The sequence below is a fragment of the Pelodiscus sinensis genome, chromosome 19 (assembly GCF_052426305.1).
Source record: "Pelodiscus sinensis isolate ZL-2025 chromosome 19, ASM5242630v1, whole genome shotgun sequence".
Lineage (NCBI taxonomy): Eukaryota > Metazoa > Chordata > Testudines > Trionychidae > Pelodiscus > Pelodiscus sinensis.
This window is the reverse complement of record NC_143070.1, coordinates 32,927,120-32,940,452: the sequence shown is the minus strand read 5'-3', so window position 1 is coordinate 32,940,452 and position 13,333 is coordinate 32,927,120. Positions and strand designations below refer to the sequence as shown.

The window sequence follows — 13,333 nt, the reverse complement described above, 5'->3', positions numbered from 1 at the left end:
ACTAAAAATCCTTTATTGTTCATCCATTTCCCTAATGGGCCAGAGCTCACTAGATGCTCAAACAGTGGGACAGTGAAACGTGTTCTCCCTCCACTGCCACTGGAGGAGGATGGGTGAATCTGAGAGTTCTCTCCTTCCTCACCACCCTCTACCCTCCAGGGAATCTCTGTCCCTGCCATGGAGAATTTTATCCTCTCCCCTTGTACTGCTGCACCTCCCCCAGGGTCACTCCCCACAGCGGCCTGGGCAGTCTGTGCACAGGGATCCAGTGATTTCTGTGGTCCTAGGTCAAGCTCCTGCTTATTTTCTGCTTTCGAGCCCAAAAAGGTTCCCTGACGTTTCACTCGAGAAACATGAACGTGTTTAACAGCCCACCCTGCATAGTGGGTTTTCTCTTTGGCTGTGTCTAGACTGGCAAGTCTTTCTGCAAAATCATCTGATTTTGCAGAAAAAACTTGCCAGCTGTCTACACTGGCCGTTTGAATTTCCGCAGGAACACTGATGATCTAATGTAAGATCGTCAGTGTTCTTGCGGAAATGCTGTGCTGCTCCCGTTCGGGCAAAAGCCCTCTTGCGCACATTGCGCAAGAGGGCCAGTGTAGACAGCACAGTACTGTTTTCCGCAAAAAAGCCCCAATCGCAAAAATGGCGATCGGGGCTTTTTTGTGGAAAACCATGTCTAGATTGGCCACGGACGCTTTCCCGCAAAAAGTGCTTTTGCGGAAAAGCATCCTGCCAATCTAAACGTGCTTTTCCGAAAATGCTTTTAACGGAAAACTTTTCCATTAAAAGCATTTTCGGAAAATCATGCCAGTGTAGACGTAGCCACAGTGTAAAGGCCGTTGGGTCTCTCACTTGGATCTCCAGTTAGTTAGATGTGCAGCCAGCACAACACAAATGATCATTTCCCAGAATTTTCATTGTATTTTAACTGTGTTCTAGCTTTTGCCACAAGCTCTGTGTCTGGTTGAGCAATGACAATGGTCAGTATCTCTCAGGAGTGGAGAGGGAGGGGGCACAGCAGAGGAAGATGTGGGGCATGGGGGATTCCCTGACACTGGGCCCCCCCCGGAACGGCCTTGACTGCAGGTTTCTAATCTTCCAACCCAAGCCCTGCAGGCAAGGTACAGCTAAGCTGGGCCAGCTGCAGCCTGGCCCCAGGGCTATCATCTCAGTGCAGACACTGGGATGGAGCACTCCTCCCCATGCTTTATGAAATGGACTGATGGACATAAATTTCATTGCTAAATGGGACTTACCCCATTTGGGGAGAGATATCCCAGGAAGCTGAGCCCTGCACTCTCCTTGGACCTGAAGAGGTTTAGTATCTGACTGCTGCTCAGAGGGGGGCAGGGCAAGGATCTCAGCTCAGGGTCTTGGCTGGGGAAAACTAAGAAGCTGCCCCAGCATTTTTTCCAGGAAGAACGGCTCTTGCGCAAGAGGGGGGTTTTGTGCAAAAAGAAGCCGTGTAGACAGCTCCTTTGTGCAAAAGCTTCTTGTGCAAAAATGGAGCCTCAATTATGCAAATGAAGTGCAGCGATATTCCATGCTTAGCTTCACTTGCATGTTTCACCACAAGAGAAGTGCACATAGCCTCTGAGTGCAGAGATGGGGATTCAGCTCTATTAAAGCCGTCTGAACATGTTTGTCTCTGGGAGTCTCAATCTCAGTCCCCCTGAGATCCAAAAACGACAAAAACTGATTTCTTGCTGCCACCACCCAAGTAAATAAAAGAAAACAGACAATAAACCCTTTCCAGGGGAAATATCACTTAGGTAGGGCCCCCCCCTCCCGCCCCCGCCCCCGCCCTCTGAAAGGCAAAGCTTTCCCCTTGGCTCCAACCTCCTTTTTGTTTGGAGTTTGGAAAACAAACGGGGGAAATCCACAGAGAACAATGGACTCTGCCTGTATAACTAGGCACGTAAACTTACGGACACATCAGTCAATCAATCAATCCATCCCGGTTAATCAAAAGAAATTGGAAAACACTTTTAACAAAACAAAACAAAACTATTGTTGCAAGCACAGTAAATTACTAGATGTTAGATAGCCATGAATTGACAGACTCAGGAAAAATTCTTCGTTACAAAAAATAAAAATAATTCACCAGCTCAGACATGATTTCAAACTCCCCAAACAAGGAAAATAGTAAAACTTGAGGGACGGTCTAAACTTTTCCCTACTTACACATTTCAAAATGTCCATGCTGGAGCCAGGCAAGACTGTGTGGCCTAATGGATAAAGCATCTAACTTTAGAGCAGACGACTGAGGGCTTGAGTCCCTTTGCAATTGTTCTGACTTTGCTTTGTGTGGGCCCTGCTGTTTTCAGACTAGAAACCTTCTCTTGGCTCTGCTGAGCATTGGTCTGGCTCCAGTTAGGCTCTGGGAAGGAGTTGCTGGTCAGGCTGGAGGCCTGGCTGCTCCCACTGCAGCCCTTGCCAGAGGGAGAAGGCTAATGCCAGGCAATTGTGTGGGGCAGTTTTTCTCTCCCTGATGGGCCCCTGGGCTTGAGGGGCTTATTTATTAGCATGTCTGGGCCCTAGATTTTCTTTGCTTGTCACTTGAAGGGGAAAGGCCTCTTGAGGGAACATCTCCTGCCTCAGTAAGCCCCTAGAGTGGCAGCAGTGAGGGGGCCTGGCCCTGCTTTCTTGCCACCTTCTCACACTGTCACAGTGCGTCAACAGCCACCCGTGTGCTGGTTGGCGAGGCCTACGCTCAGCATTTGAGGAGCCAGAGGGTGGCCACACACAGGCCTGGTCCTGTCCTGCTCTCATATTCGATTTAACTCCTGCTTTTACAAAATTGAAATTGCGTGTCCAAACGATGACAGCGCCTCGAAATGAGTGAGGCAGACCCCGTGAATGTGGACACGCTATCTCGACTTAGAGGCCCACGAAGCACTGGGGAGTCATTAGTATGAATTACTGTGGAGAGTGGTTATTGCAAAATAGCGGCACCAGAGCAGCCACACTAACGCTATGTCTACATTCGTGGCTTCTTGCGCAAGTACAGCCGTTCTTGTGCAAGAATCTGCAGAGCGTCCACACTGCCCGCCCGCTCTTGCACAAGGAAATTTACAGTACGGCATGGTAAGAGGGGGCTCCTTGTGCAAGAGCTACACTCTTTTTTGACAGGTGCAAGCCCTCTTGTGTAGGAGCTCTTGCGCAAGAGGGCAGTGTGGACGCTCAGCAGGGATTTCTTGCGCTAGGAAGCCCTATGGCTAAAAAGGCCATCAGAGCTTTCTTGCGCAAGAGAGCATCCACACTGCCATGGGCCCTCTTGAGCAAAAGCACAGCTCGCACATGGCAGTGTGGACGTTTTCTTGTGCAAAAGCACAGCTCGCACATGGCAGTGTGGACGTTTTCTTGTGCAAAAGCACAGCTCGCACATGGCAGCGTGGACGTTTTCTTGCACAAGAACACTTGCGCAAAATGTTCTTGCGCAAGAAGCCACGAGTGCAGACGTAGCCTTGGGGGAGGTCGCAATAACTAGTTTGGAAGTAGCAGTATTCCCCAAGGCAAGCAAGAGAACAGATGTTAACATAAGGTGCTAGGCAGGGTGGACACTCTGTAGGCCAGCCTTCTGATGATAGTAATCAATTAAGTATATATGTTAATTACACACATTTGTATGTTCATAAGATAATGTTAAATGGTATTTCTAGGCTGTTTGTGAAAAACAATATGGCCTCTGTATACCAGGTGACCTCAGGACAGGGAGGAGCCCTTCACCTCAGAGTGGTAAACAAGAACCTGCACAGACTGGAATTTCCCGCCTTTTTCTTATTTACCTCAGAACTGGTCCCCATTGATGGGTCAAATGGTAAAAGTCACCTCAGGGGTTTCCCGCCCTGAAGGTTTTATAAGTCCAGACATAGCCCATGGGGGGTGCTGTCCATCTCAGAGGCAGCATTTGCGCGGGTTGTCAGCTCTCTCTCCTCAGACCACCAAGGGATCTGATCCAGCTGCAAGCCAGTCAGAGGAGTAGAAGGCAGCACCCCAACCACTGTCTTCCATCTACACAAGTGCCCCCTGCCTGCCGTCCTCTTCAGGGTTCCTGTACCACCAGCAAGGGACTCCCCAGCATTCCTGCCTGAGGGCTCTCAACCAGCCCAGAGGTTGCAGGTCCTGGGCTCACACCTCTGGCTCCGCCACTCCAGTCCAGAAGAATAAAGGAACCATTTGTATTTGGGGTGGAACTTACCAATTATTTTCACACAGTCCAGTTGGGACATTAAGGGTTTTACTGTTCATGTCCACTGTTTTGTTAAAGGTTATTAGTTTGCATTTCCCTTAATATTGTATAAAATCCCTAATACAGTGTCTTCTTGTTTTCACCTTTAATGGGTGTCTTAAATGTTTTCCTTTATTTCAATGCTGCCGGTGAAACCCAGAGTTCAGAGACTCACGGAAGTCAAGAGCTGGAAGAGGTTGCAGGAGGTCTCTAATCCAATTCAGCCTCCCCAAAATCACCCCAGTCAGAACTCTGACAAGCCTGGTCTTAAAAACCTCCAGGCATGGAGATCCCACCAGCTCATTAGGTAACTTTTTCCAGTACTTCACCACCCTCCTACCGTTTTTCTAACTAGTCAACCTAACCATTGTGCCTTGTTCTGTCATCTGAAACCACAGAAAATAGCCTGGCTCACTCCTCTGTGAACACCCCCCCCCCCACACACACACACACGCTTTGAGGTAGCCCAGCTGTTTAGCAGACAGTACTTGTAGGGCCATACTCTGAAAAGAAGTGTTGAGATTTTGAGTTCAATCCTCACCTAAAGCAGTGATTCACTCCAACCTCACCCTTACAATTAGCTTATAAAGCTGGACTCCCAGCCTAGATGACACTGAGGAAGGGAGCAGTTAAAAGGCTCCTTCACTTCTTATCTCCTCAAAAACCCACCCTCTTTTCTTACCTTTCTGCCCCTGTGCCAGGCTCCCTCAAGCAGAGGGAGAAATGGGGAGATAACCCGACGTAGATATAACGTGCTGCTGACAGTGGCAGCACAAACAGAGGCTTGAAGCCCAGACGCACCAAATCAAACCCCGTGGCTCCGTGTGTTAAAATGGTAATAACAACCTCTGAGTACTGGGCCCTTTCTCTCCTGAGGACTCGGCAGTGGTGCTGGGGGGTGCCCAGGACCTTCCACCCTCAGGCTGATTGGGGGCCCTAGGGGAGGAGCCTTGGAGAGTCCCACAGGCCCTGCCCTGGACAGGTGGGAGTCACAGGCTGTAGGTGCTACAGGCAGAGTGTGTGTGTGGGGGGGTGAGGATAGTAAAATCTCCTTCTTTCCCCCCTGCAGGTGCTGCTGGGGTTATCCTTCCTTTTCAGAGGGCAGAGCAGAGGGACCCAGGTGCTGCTGCCATGAGGGTAGGTAGCCCTAAGGCTGAGGCGATTCAGCCCTTATAAAGCCACCAGGGCAGGGCCGATCTGAGGAAAATGGAACCCTCGTGCCACTTGGCAGGAAAATCCAAGGTCCTGCTGGTCCATAGCCACAGGCACTTACCAGACACTCCTGGCTTTTCCCTTCTGATGTCACCTTCCTTCCCGGCAGCTTTTCTCTCTTTTCCCTCCGAGTCTTCAAATGCACCTCACGTTTTCCCTAAAGGAACAGAAATAAACACCAGGGCAAACCCCATGAGATGTTGGGAGCCCATTTGTCTGCCTTTAAACTGCACAGTCCCAGTTTTGTGAAGCTCTGTCCCTGTCTGGCAGGGACTCAGCCCTGTACAGGGCTTTGTCCATAGAAAAAGAGACAGGAGGAGGCTGCAGATGGGTGGGGGACGGATCGGTGGTGGCACCTTCATAAAGAATGATTCAAGTGGGGATGTGTGAGGTAAAAAGGGTTAAAAATAGGAATTATGTAACCGGTTACAATTTTCTCAGTGACAGTATTTTTTAACCTGCTGACAGGCAAGACCAGTAATGGACATGGGCTCTCCTGGGGTCTGCTGGGGTGGCCACAAGGACTGCCGGCAGGTGGGAACTCCTAGCAGCTCCAGACAGACATTCCTTGCAGGGGTAAGCAGGCACTGCCAGGGACAGCAGGGAGTTTAACCGGTAACTGGCACCAATATGCATTAGCTCCTCAGTTAACCAGTTTGAACTCTGGCTACAACCCAGTCAAATCCCAGTGGTGCCTGACATGGCCCTGCGCTGCCTGGAGCGATGCTGTGTGGACTCAAGGCGCTTGGGACCCCACACAGCATCCAGGCCAGCGACCTCCTCTAGTGCTGACTGCAGCATCTGAGTTTAACCCCTCATGGAGCAGCCCAGGAGTTCAGCATCTCAGTGGGAAACCTCCCCTCCCTGTTGGGCCTGGGGCCTGTAGCAAGGCATCTTTCCCTCCTACGGGCCACACTTCATCACTGCTCAGTGATGCCGAGGGCCTGGGGGAATGCAGCCTAGTGGTTAGTGTAGCCTTGGACTGAGTCTGGAGAGAGCAGGGTTCGGAGCTCTACTCCATCGCTGACATGCTTGGTGACCATGAGGGAACTTGCTGCCTCACTTTCCCTTCCCACCATTTGTCTAACTAGACTGTGACCTGCCCAGGCCAGGGATTGTCCCTTCCTGGGTGTTGTACAGAGCCCTGATTCCATTGTGGGTCTATAAGGCAAATGGCAGATTACTAGATAAATTCATGGAGATTAGGTCCATAAAAGGCTATTAGCCAGGGGGTAGGAATGGTGTCCCTGGAGATGGATGGCACAAGACAAATCGCTTAATCATTGTCTTTGGTCCACCCACTCTGGCGCTGGCCACAGTCGGCAGACAGGCAACCGGGCTAGATAGACCTTTGGCTGAGAAGCAGGAATACATAAGAATGGCTGTACAGGGTCAGACCAATCAGTAACAGCTTGTAACCTCCTCTTCTCCAGTCCTAAGGCAGCTCACTTCCATAGACTGGCCTGCAGCTCCTGTGATCTAAACCAGTGTTTCTCAACCTTTTTTTTAAGTAAAGTACACTTTTTTTTTTAAAGTACCCCCAGTATCTAGAGTTTTCAGACCTACAATTTTTCTTCTACCTTTGCAACACAGTTGTTTAAATAACTTAATCACAGCAGGGCAGGAGATGAAATTTTGGGTATAAGAAGTACAGAAATAATAAAGCGCTGTAAAACTTTAAACAAAAATTCATTTTTCTCCAAATTTCAGTGGTGTTGATGTATCCCTCCCCAACGTCTCTCAAGTACTCCTAAGAGAACTCACACCTCTCTTTGAGAAACACGGATCTAAACCTCTCCCCTCCTGCAACCAGTGCGGGCTGGGTTTCAGGATTCAGAGCCTCAGAGAAACATTCCCCCCATCAGGTATCTGTAAAGGCTTGATGCAAGTTGCCACACAGCCAGAGCATTTACTTTTTACAGCATCTCTTGTACCATGAAGGTTTTAAAGAGCCGTGTCTCACCTGTGCCAGGGAAGAGTCAGTGAAATTAGCCTGTAATTAAAATCCAACATTATTTCCCATTATGCTGGACGGCAACTCTGTACCGTGTACTCCCAGGCAGCTTCCTGTATAGGAATCATCATGTCAGTCTGTCACACACCACAGAGATGGGGGTTTGATCCTCTTCACAGAACAGCTTCAGAGCCTCCTGTTGCTCCCCACACACCCCGTCCCATCTTGCTCTCTGTGCTGCCTGGAAACTCAGCGGCTTGGCTAGTTCCACCACGTTTCCCAGCTGCGGGTTGGGCCGGAGGGGTCCCTGCTGCTCAGTGTCTCTGCCCTGAGGGCTGAGGGGGGCCTGGCAGGAATTGTGCCCACACTGCAGAGTGACAGGGGCTGTGAAATCCTCCAGACAGACGGGACGCGGCGCTTCCTCCCGGACACTTTCCACAGGGCTCTCTGCAGCCATGGCTGCCTCTGGGCTGGGGGACCGGGGCCGGGTCACTGTCCTGAGCTCAGCAGGGGGGGGGCAGGTCCAGGGGGCGGGGGCGTGAGGCACCAGCACTGAGGATACAAAAAAAAAAAATCAAAATGAAAAACCAGAATAGCCCCCAAAGCTTCGCTCACCCCCCCCCGCCAGGGCCCCCACCCTTCAGCCAGACCCCCCCCCCCGCACCCCTCATGGCAGGGCCCCGCCTCACCCTCTGCTCACCCCCCCCCCGCCAGGGCCTCCAACCCTCAGCCAGACCCCCCCCCCGCACCCCTCATGGCAGGGCCCTGCCTCACCCTCTGCTCACCCCCCCCCCCCGCCAGGGCCTCCACCCCTCAGCCAGACCCCCCCCCCCGCACCCCTCATGGCAGGGCCCTGCCTCACCCTCTGCTCACCCCCCCCCCCCCGCCAGGGCCTCCACCCCTCAGCCAGACCCCCCCCCCCACACCCCTCATGGCAGGGCCCCGCCTCACCCTCTGCTCACCCCCCCCCCCCGGCCAGGGCCTCCACCCCTCAGCCAGACCCCCCCCCCCGCACCCCTCATGGCAGGGCCCCGCCTCACCCTCTGCTCACCCCCCCCCGCCAGGGCCTGCACCCCTCAGCCAGACCCCCCCCACGCACCCCTCATGGCAGGGCCCCGCCTCACCCTCTGCTCACCCCCCCCCGCCAGGGCCCCCACCCTTCAGCCAGACCCCCCCCCCCCGCACCCCTCATGGCAGGGCCCCGCCTCACCCTCTGCTCACCCCCCCCCCCCAGGGCCTCCAACCCTCAGCCAGACCCCCCCCCCGCACCCCTCATGGCAGGGCCCCGCCTCACCCTCTGCTCACCCCCCCCCCCCGCCAGGGCCTCCACCCCTCAGCCAGACCCCCCCCCCCGCACCCCTCATGGCAGGGCCCTGCCTCACCCTCTGCTCACCCCCCCCCCCCGCCAGGGCCTCCACCCCTCAGCCAGACCCCCCCCCCACACCCCTCATGGCAGGGCCCCGCCTCACCCTCTGCTCACCCCCCCGGCCAGGGCCTCCACCCCTCAGCCAGACCCCCCCCCCCCCACCCCTCATGGCAGGGCCCCGCCTCACCCTCTGCTCACCCCCCCCCGCCAGGGCCTCCACCCCTCAGCCAGACCCCCCCCCACGCACCCCTCATGGCAGGGCCCCGCCTCACCCTCTGCTCACCCCCCCCCCCCCCCGCCAGGGCCTCCACCCCTCAGCCAGACCCCCCCCCCCCGCACCCCTCATGGCAGGGCCCTGCCTCACCCTCTGCTCACCCCCCCCCCCGCCAGGGCCTGCACCCCTCAGCCAGACCCCCCCCCTGCACCCCTCATGGCAGGGCCCCGCCTCACCCTCTGCTCACCCCCCCCCCGCCAGGGCCTCCACCCCTCAGCCAGACCCCCCCCTGCACCCCTCATGGCAGGGCCCTGCCTCACCCTCTGCTCACCCCCCCCGCCAGGGCCTCCACCCCTCAGCCAGACCCCCCCCTGCACCCCTCATGGCAGGGCCCTGCCTCACACTCTGCTCACCCCCCCCCGCCAGGGCCTCCACCCCTCAGCCAGACCCCCCCCCCGCACCCCCCATGGCAGGGCCCTGCCTCACCCTCTGCTCACCCCCCCCCCCCCAGGGCCTCCACCCCTCAGCCAGACCCCCCCCCCCCCGCACCCCTCATGGCAGGGCCCTGCCTCACCCTCTGCTCACCCCCCCCCCCGCCAGGGCCTGCACCCCTCAGCCAGACCCCCCCCCCCCGCACCCCTCATGGCAGGGCCCCGCCTCACCCTCTGCTCACCCCCCCGCCCGCCAGGGCCTCCACCCCTCAGCCAGACCCCCCCCCCCCGCACCCCTCATGGCAGGGCCCCGCCTCACCCTCTGCTCACCCCCCCCCCCGCCAGGGCCTCCACCCCTCAGCCAGACCCCCCCCCCCCCCGCACTCCTCATGGCAGGGCCCTGCCTCACCCTCTGCTCACCCCCCCCCCCCCCCAGGGCCTGCACCCCTCAGCCAGACCCCCCCCTGCACCCCTCATGGCAGGGCCCTGCCTCACCCTCTGCTCACCCCCCCCCCCCCGCCAGGGCCTCCACCCCTCAGCCAGACCCCCCCCCCCCGCACCCCTCATGGCAGGGACCCGCCTCACCCTCTGCTCACCCCCCCCGCCCGCCAGGGCCTCCACCCCTCAGCCAGACCCCCCCCCCGCACCCCTCATGGCAGGGCCCCGCCTCACCCTCTGCTCACCCCCCCCCCCCGCCAGGGCCTCCACCCCTCAGCCAGACCCCCCCCCCGCACCGCTCATGGCAGGGCCCTGCCTCACCCTCTGCTCACCCCCCCCCCCCGCCAGGGCCTCCACCCCTCAGCCAGACCCCCCCCTGCACCCCTCATGGCAGGGCCCCGCCTCACCCTCTGCTCACCCCCCCCCCCGCCAGGGCCTCCCCCCCCCGCACCCCTCATGGCAGGGCCCCGCCTCACCCTCTGCTCACCCCCCCCCCCGCCAGGGCCTCCACCCCTCAGGCAGACCCCCCCCTGCACCCCTCATGGCAGGGCCCTGCCTCACCCTCTGCTCACCCCCCCCCCGCCAGGGCCTCCACCCCTCAGCCAGACCCCCCCCCCCGCACCCCTCATGGCAGGGCCCTGCCTCACCCTCTGCTCACCCCCCCCCCCCCGCCAGGGCCTCCACCCCTCAGCCAGACCCCCCCCCCGCACCCCTCATGGCAGGGCCCTGCCTCACCCTCTGCTCACCCCCCCCCGCCAGGGCCTCCACCGCTCAGCCAGACCCCCCTCTCTGCACCCCTCATGGCAGGGCCCTGCCTCACCCTCTGCTCACCCCCCCCCCCCCCGGCCAGGGCCTCCACCCCTCAGCCAGACCCCCCCCCCCGCACCCCTCATGGCAGGGCCCTGCCTCACCCTCTGCTCACCCCCCCCCCCGCCAGGGCCTCCACCCCTCAGCCAGACCCCCCCCCCGCACCCCTCATGGCAGGGCCCCGCCTCACCCTCTGCTCACCCCCCCGGCCAGGGCCTCCACCCCTCAGCCAGACCCCCCCCCCCGCACCCCTCATGGCAGGGCCCCGCCTCACCCTCTGCTCACCCCCCCCCCGCCAGGGCCTGCACCCCTCAGCCAGACCCCCCCACGCACCCCTCATGGCAGGGCCCCGCCTCACCCTCTGCTCACCCCCCCCCGCCAGGGCCCCCACCCTTCAGCCAGACCCCCCCCCCCGCACCCCTCATGGCAGGGCCCCGCCTCACCCTCTGCTCACCCCCCCCCCGCCAGGGCCTCCAACCCTCAGCCAGACCCCCCCCCCGCACCCCTCATGGCAGGGCCCCGCCTCACCCTCTGCTCACCCCCCCCCCCCGCCAGGGCCTCCACCCCTCAGCCAGACCCCCCCCCCCCGCACCCCTCATGGCAGGGCCCTGCCTCACCCTCTGCTCACCCCCCCCCCCGCCAGGGCCTCCACCCCTCAGCCAGACCCCCCCCCCCACCCCTCATGGCAGGGCCCCGCCTCACCCTCTGCTCACCCCCCCCCGGCCAGGGCCTCCACCCCTCAGCCAGACCCCCCCCCCGCACCCCTCATGGCAGGGCCCCGCCTCACCCTCTGCTCACCCCCCCCCCCGCCAGGGCCTCCACCCCTCAGCCAGACCCCCCCCCACGCACCCCTCATGGCAGGGCCCCGCCTCACCCTCTGCTCACCCCCCCCCGCCAGGGCCTCCACCCCTCAGCCAGACCCCCCCCCCCCGCACCCCTCATGGCAGGGCCCTGCCTCACCCTCTGCTCACCCCCCCCCCGCCAGGGCCTGCACCCCTCAGCCAGACCCCCCCCCTGCACCCCTCATGGCAGGGCCCCGCCTCACCCTCTGCTCACCCCCCCCCCGCCAGGGCCTCCACCCCTCAGCCAGACCCCCCCCTGCACCCCTCATGGCAGGGCCCTGCCTCACCCTCTGCTCACCCCCCCCGCCAGGGCCTCCACCCCTCAGCCAGACCCCCCCCCTGCACCCTCATGGCAGGGCCCTGCCTCACACTCTGCTCACCCCCCCCGCCCGCCAGGGCCTCCACCCCTCAGCCAGACCCCCCCCCCCGCACCCCTCATGGCAGGGCCCCGCCTCACCCTCTGCTCACCCCCCCCCCCGCCAGGGCCTCCACCCCTCAGCCAGACCCCCCCCCCCCCCGCACCCCTCATGGCAGGGCCCTGCCTCACCCTCTGCTCACCCCCCCCCCCCGCCAGGGCCTGCACCCCTCAGCCAGACCCCCCCCTGCACCCCTCATGGCAGGGCCCTGCCTCACCCTCTGCTCACCCCCCCCCCCCCCGCCAGGGCCTCCACCCCTCAGCCAGACCCCCCCCCCCCGCACCCCTCATGGCAGGGACCCGCCTCACCCTCTGCTCACCCCCCCCGCCCGCCAGGGCCTCCACCCCTCAGCCAGACCCCCCCCCCGCACCCCTCATGGCAGGGCCCCGCCTCACCCTCTGCTCACCCCCCCCCCCCCGCCAGGGCCTCCACCCCTCAGCCAGACCCCCCCCCCGCACCGCTCATGGCAGGGCCCTGCCTCACCCTCTGCTCACCCCCCCCCCCGCCAGGGCCTCCACCCCTCAGCCAGACCCCCCCCTGCACCCCTCATGGCAGGGCCCCGCCTCACCCTCTGCTCACCCCCCCCCCCGCCAGGGCCTCCCCCCCCCGCACCCCTCATGGCAGGGCCCCGCCTCACCCTCTGCTCACCCCCCCCCCCGCCAGGGCCTCCACCCCTCAGGCAGACCCCCCCCTGCACCCCTCATGGCAGGGCCCTGCCTCACCCTCTGCTCACCCCCCCCCCGCCAGGGCCTCCACCCCTCAGCCAGACCCCCCCCCCGCACCCCTCATGGCAGGGCCCTGCCTCACCCTCTGCTCACCCCCCCCCCGCCAGGGCCTCCACCCCTCAGCCAGACCCCCCCCCCCCGCACCCCTCATGGCAGGGCCCTGCCTCACCCTCTGCTCACCCCCCCCCCGCCAGGGCCTCCACCCCTCAGGCAGACCCCCCCCTGCACCCCTCATGGCAGGGCCCTGCCTCACCCTCTGCTCACCCCCCCCCGCCAGGGCCTCCACCGCTCAGCCAGACCCCCTCTCTGCACCCCTCATGGCAGGGCCCTGCCTCACCCTCTGCTCACCCCCCCCCCCCGGCCAGGGCCTCCACCCCTCAGCCAGACCCCCCCCCCCGCACCCCTCATGGCAGGGCCCCGCCTCACCCTCTGCTCACCCCCCCCCCGCCAGGGCCTGCACCCCTCAGCCAGACCCCCCCCCTGCACCCCTCATGGCAGGGCCCCGCCTCACCCTCTGCTCACCCCCCCCCCCCGCCAGGGCCACCACCCCTCAGCCAGACCCCCCCCCCCGCACCCCTCATGGCAGGGCCCCGCCTCACCCTCTGCTCACCCCCCCCCCCGCCAGGGCCTCCACCCCTCAGCCAGACCCCCCCCCCCGCACCCCTCATGGCAGGGCCCCGCCTCACCCTCTGCT

The 13,333-nt window shown here is 61.4% G+C and overlaps 1 protein-coding gene and 1 long non-coding RNA gene across 2 annotated transcripts in view; one reads left to right on the top strand and one right to left on the bottom strand.

The window, feature by feature from the left end:
- The window catches only part of LOC149523085 (uncharacterized), a 175,517-nt gene that overhangs the window by 79,413 nt on the left and 82,771 nt on the right, over positions 1 to 13,333 (top strand). The window lies entirely within an intron of this gene.
- On the bottom strand, positions 1,969 to 7,990 carry LOC149523086 (uncharacterized). Its single transcript, XR_016347399.1, has 2 exons — positions 7,410 to 7,990; positions 1,969 to 5,603 (listed from the first exon to the last, which is right to left on the bottom strand). It is a non-coding gene; the product is annotated as an uncharacterized LOC149523086 (long non-coding RNA).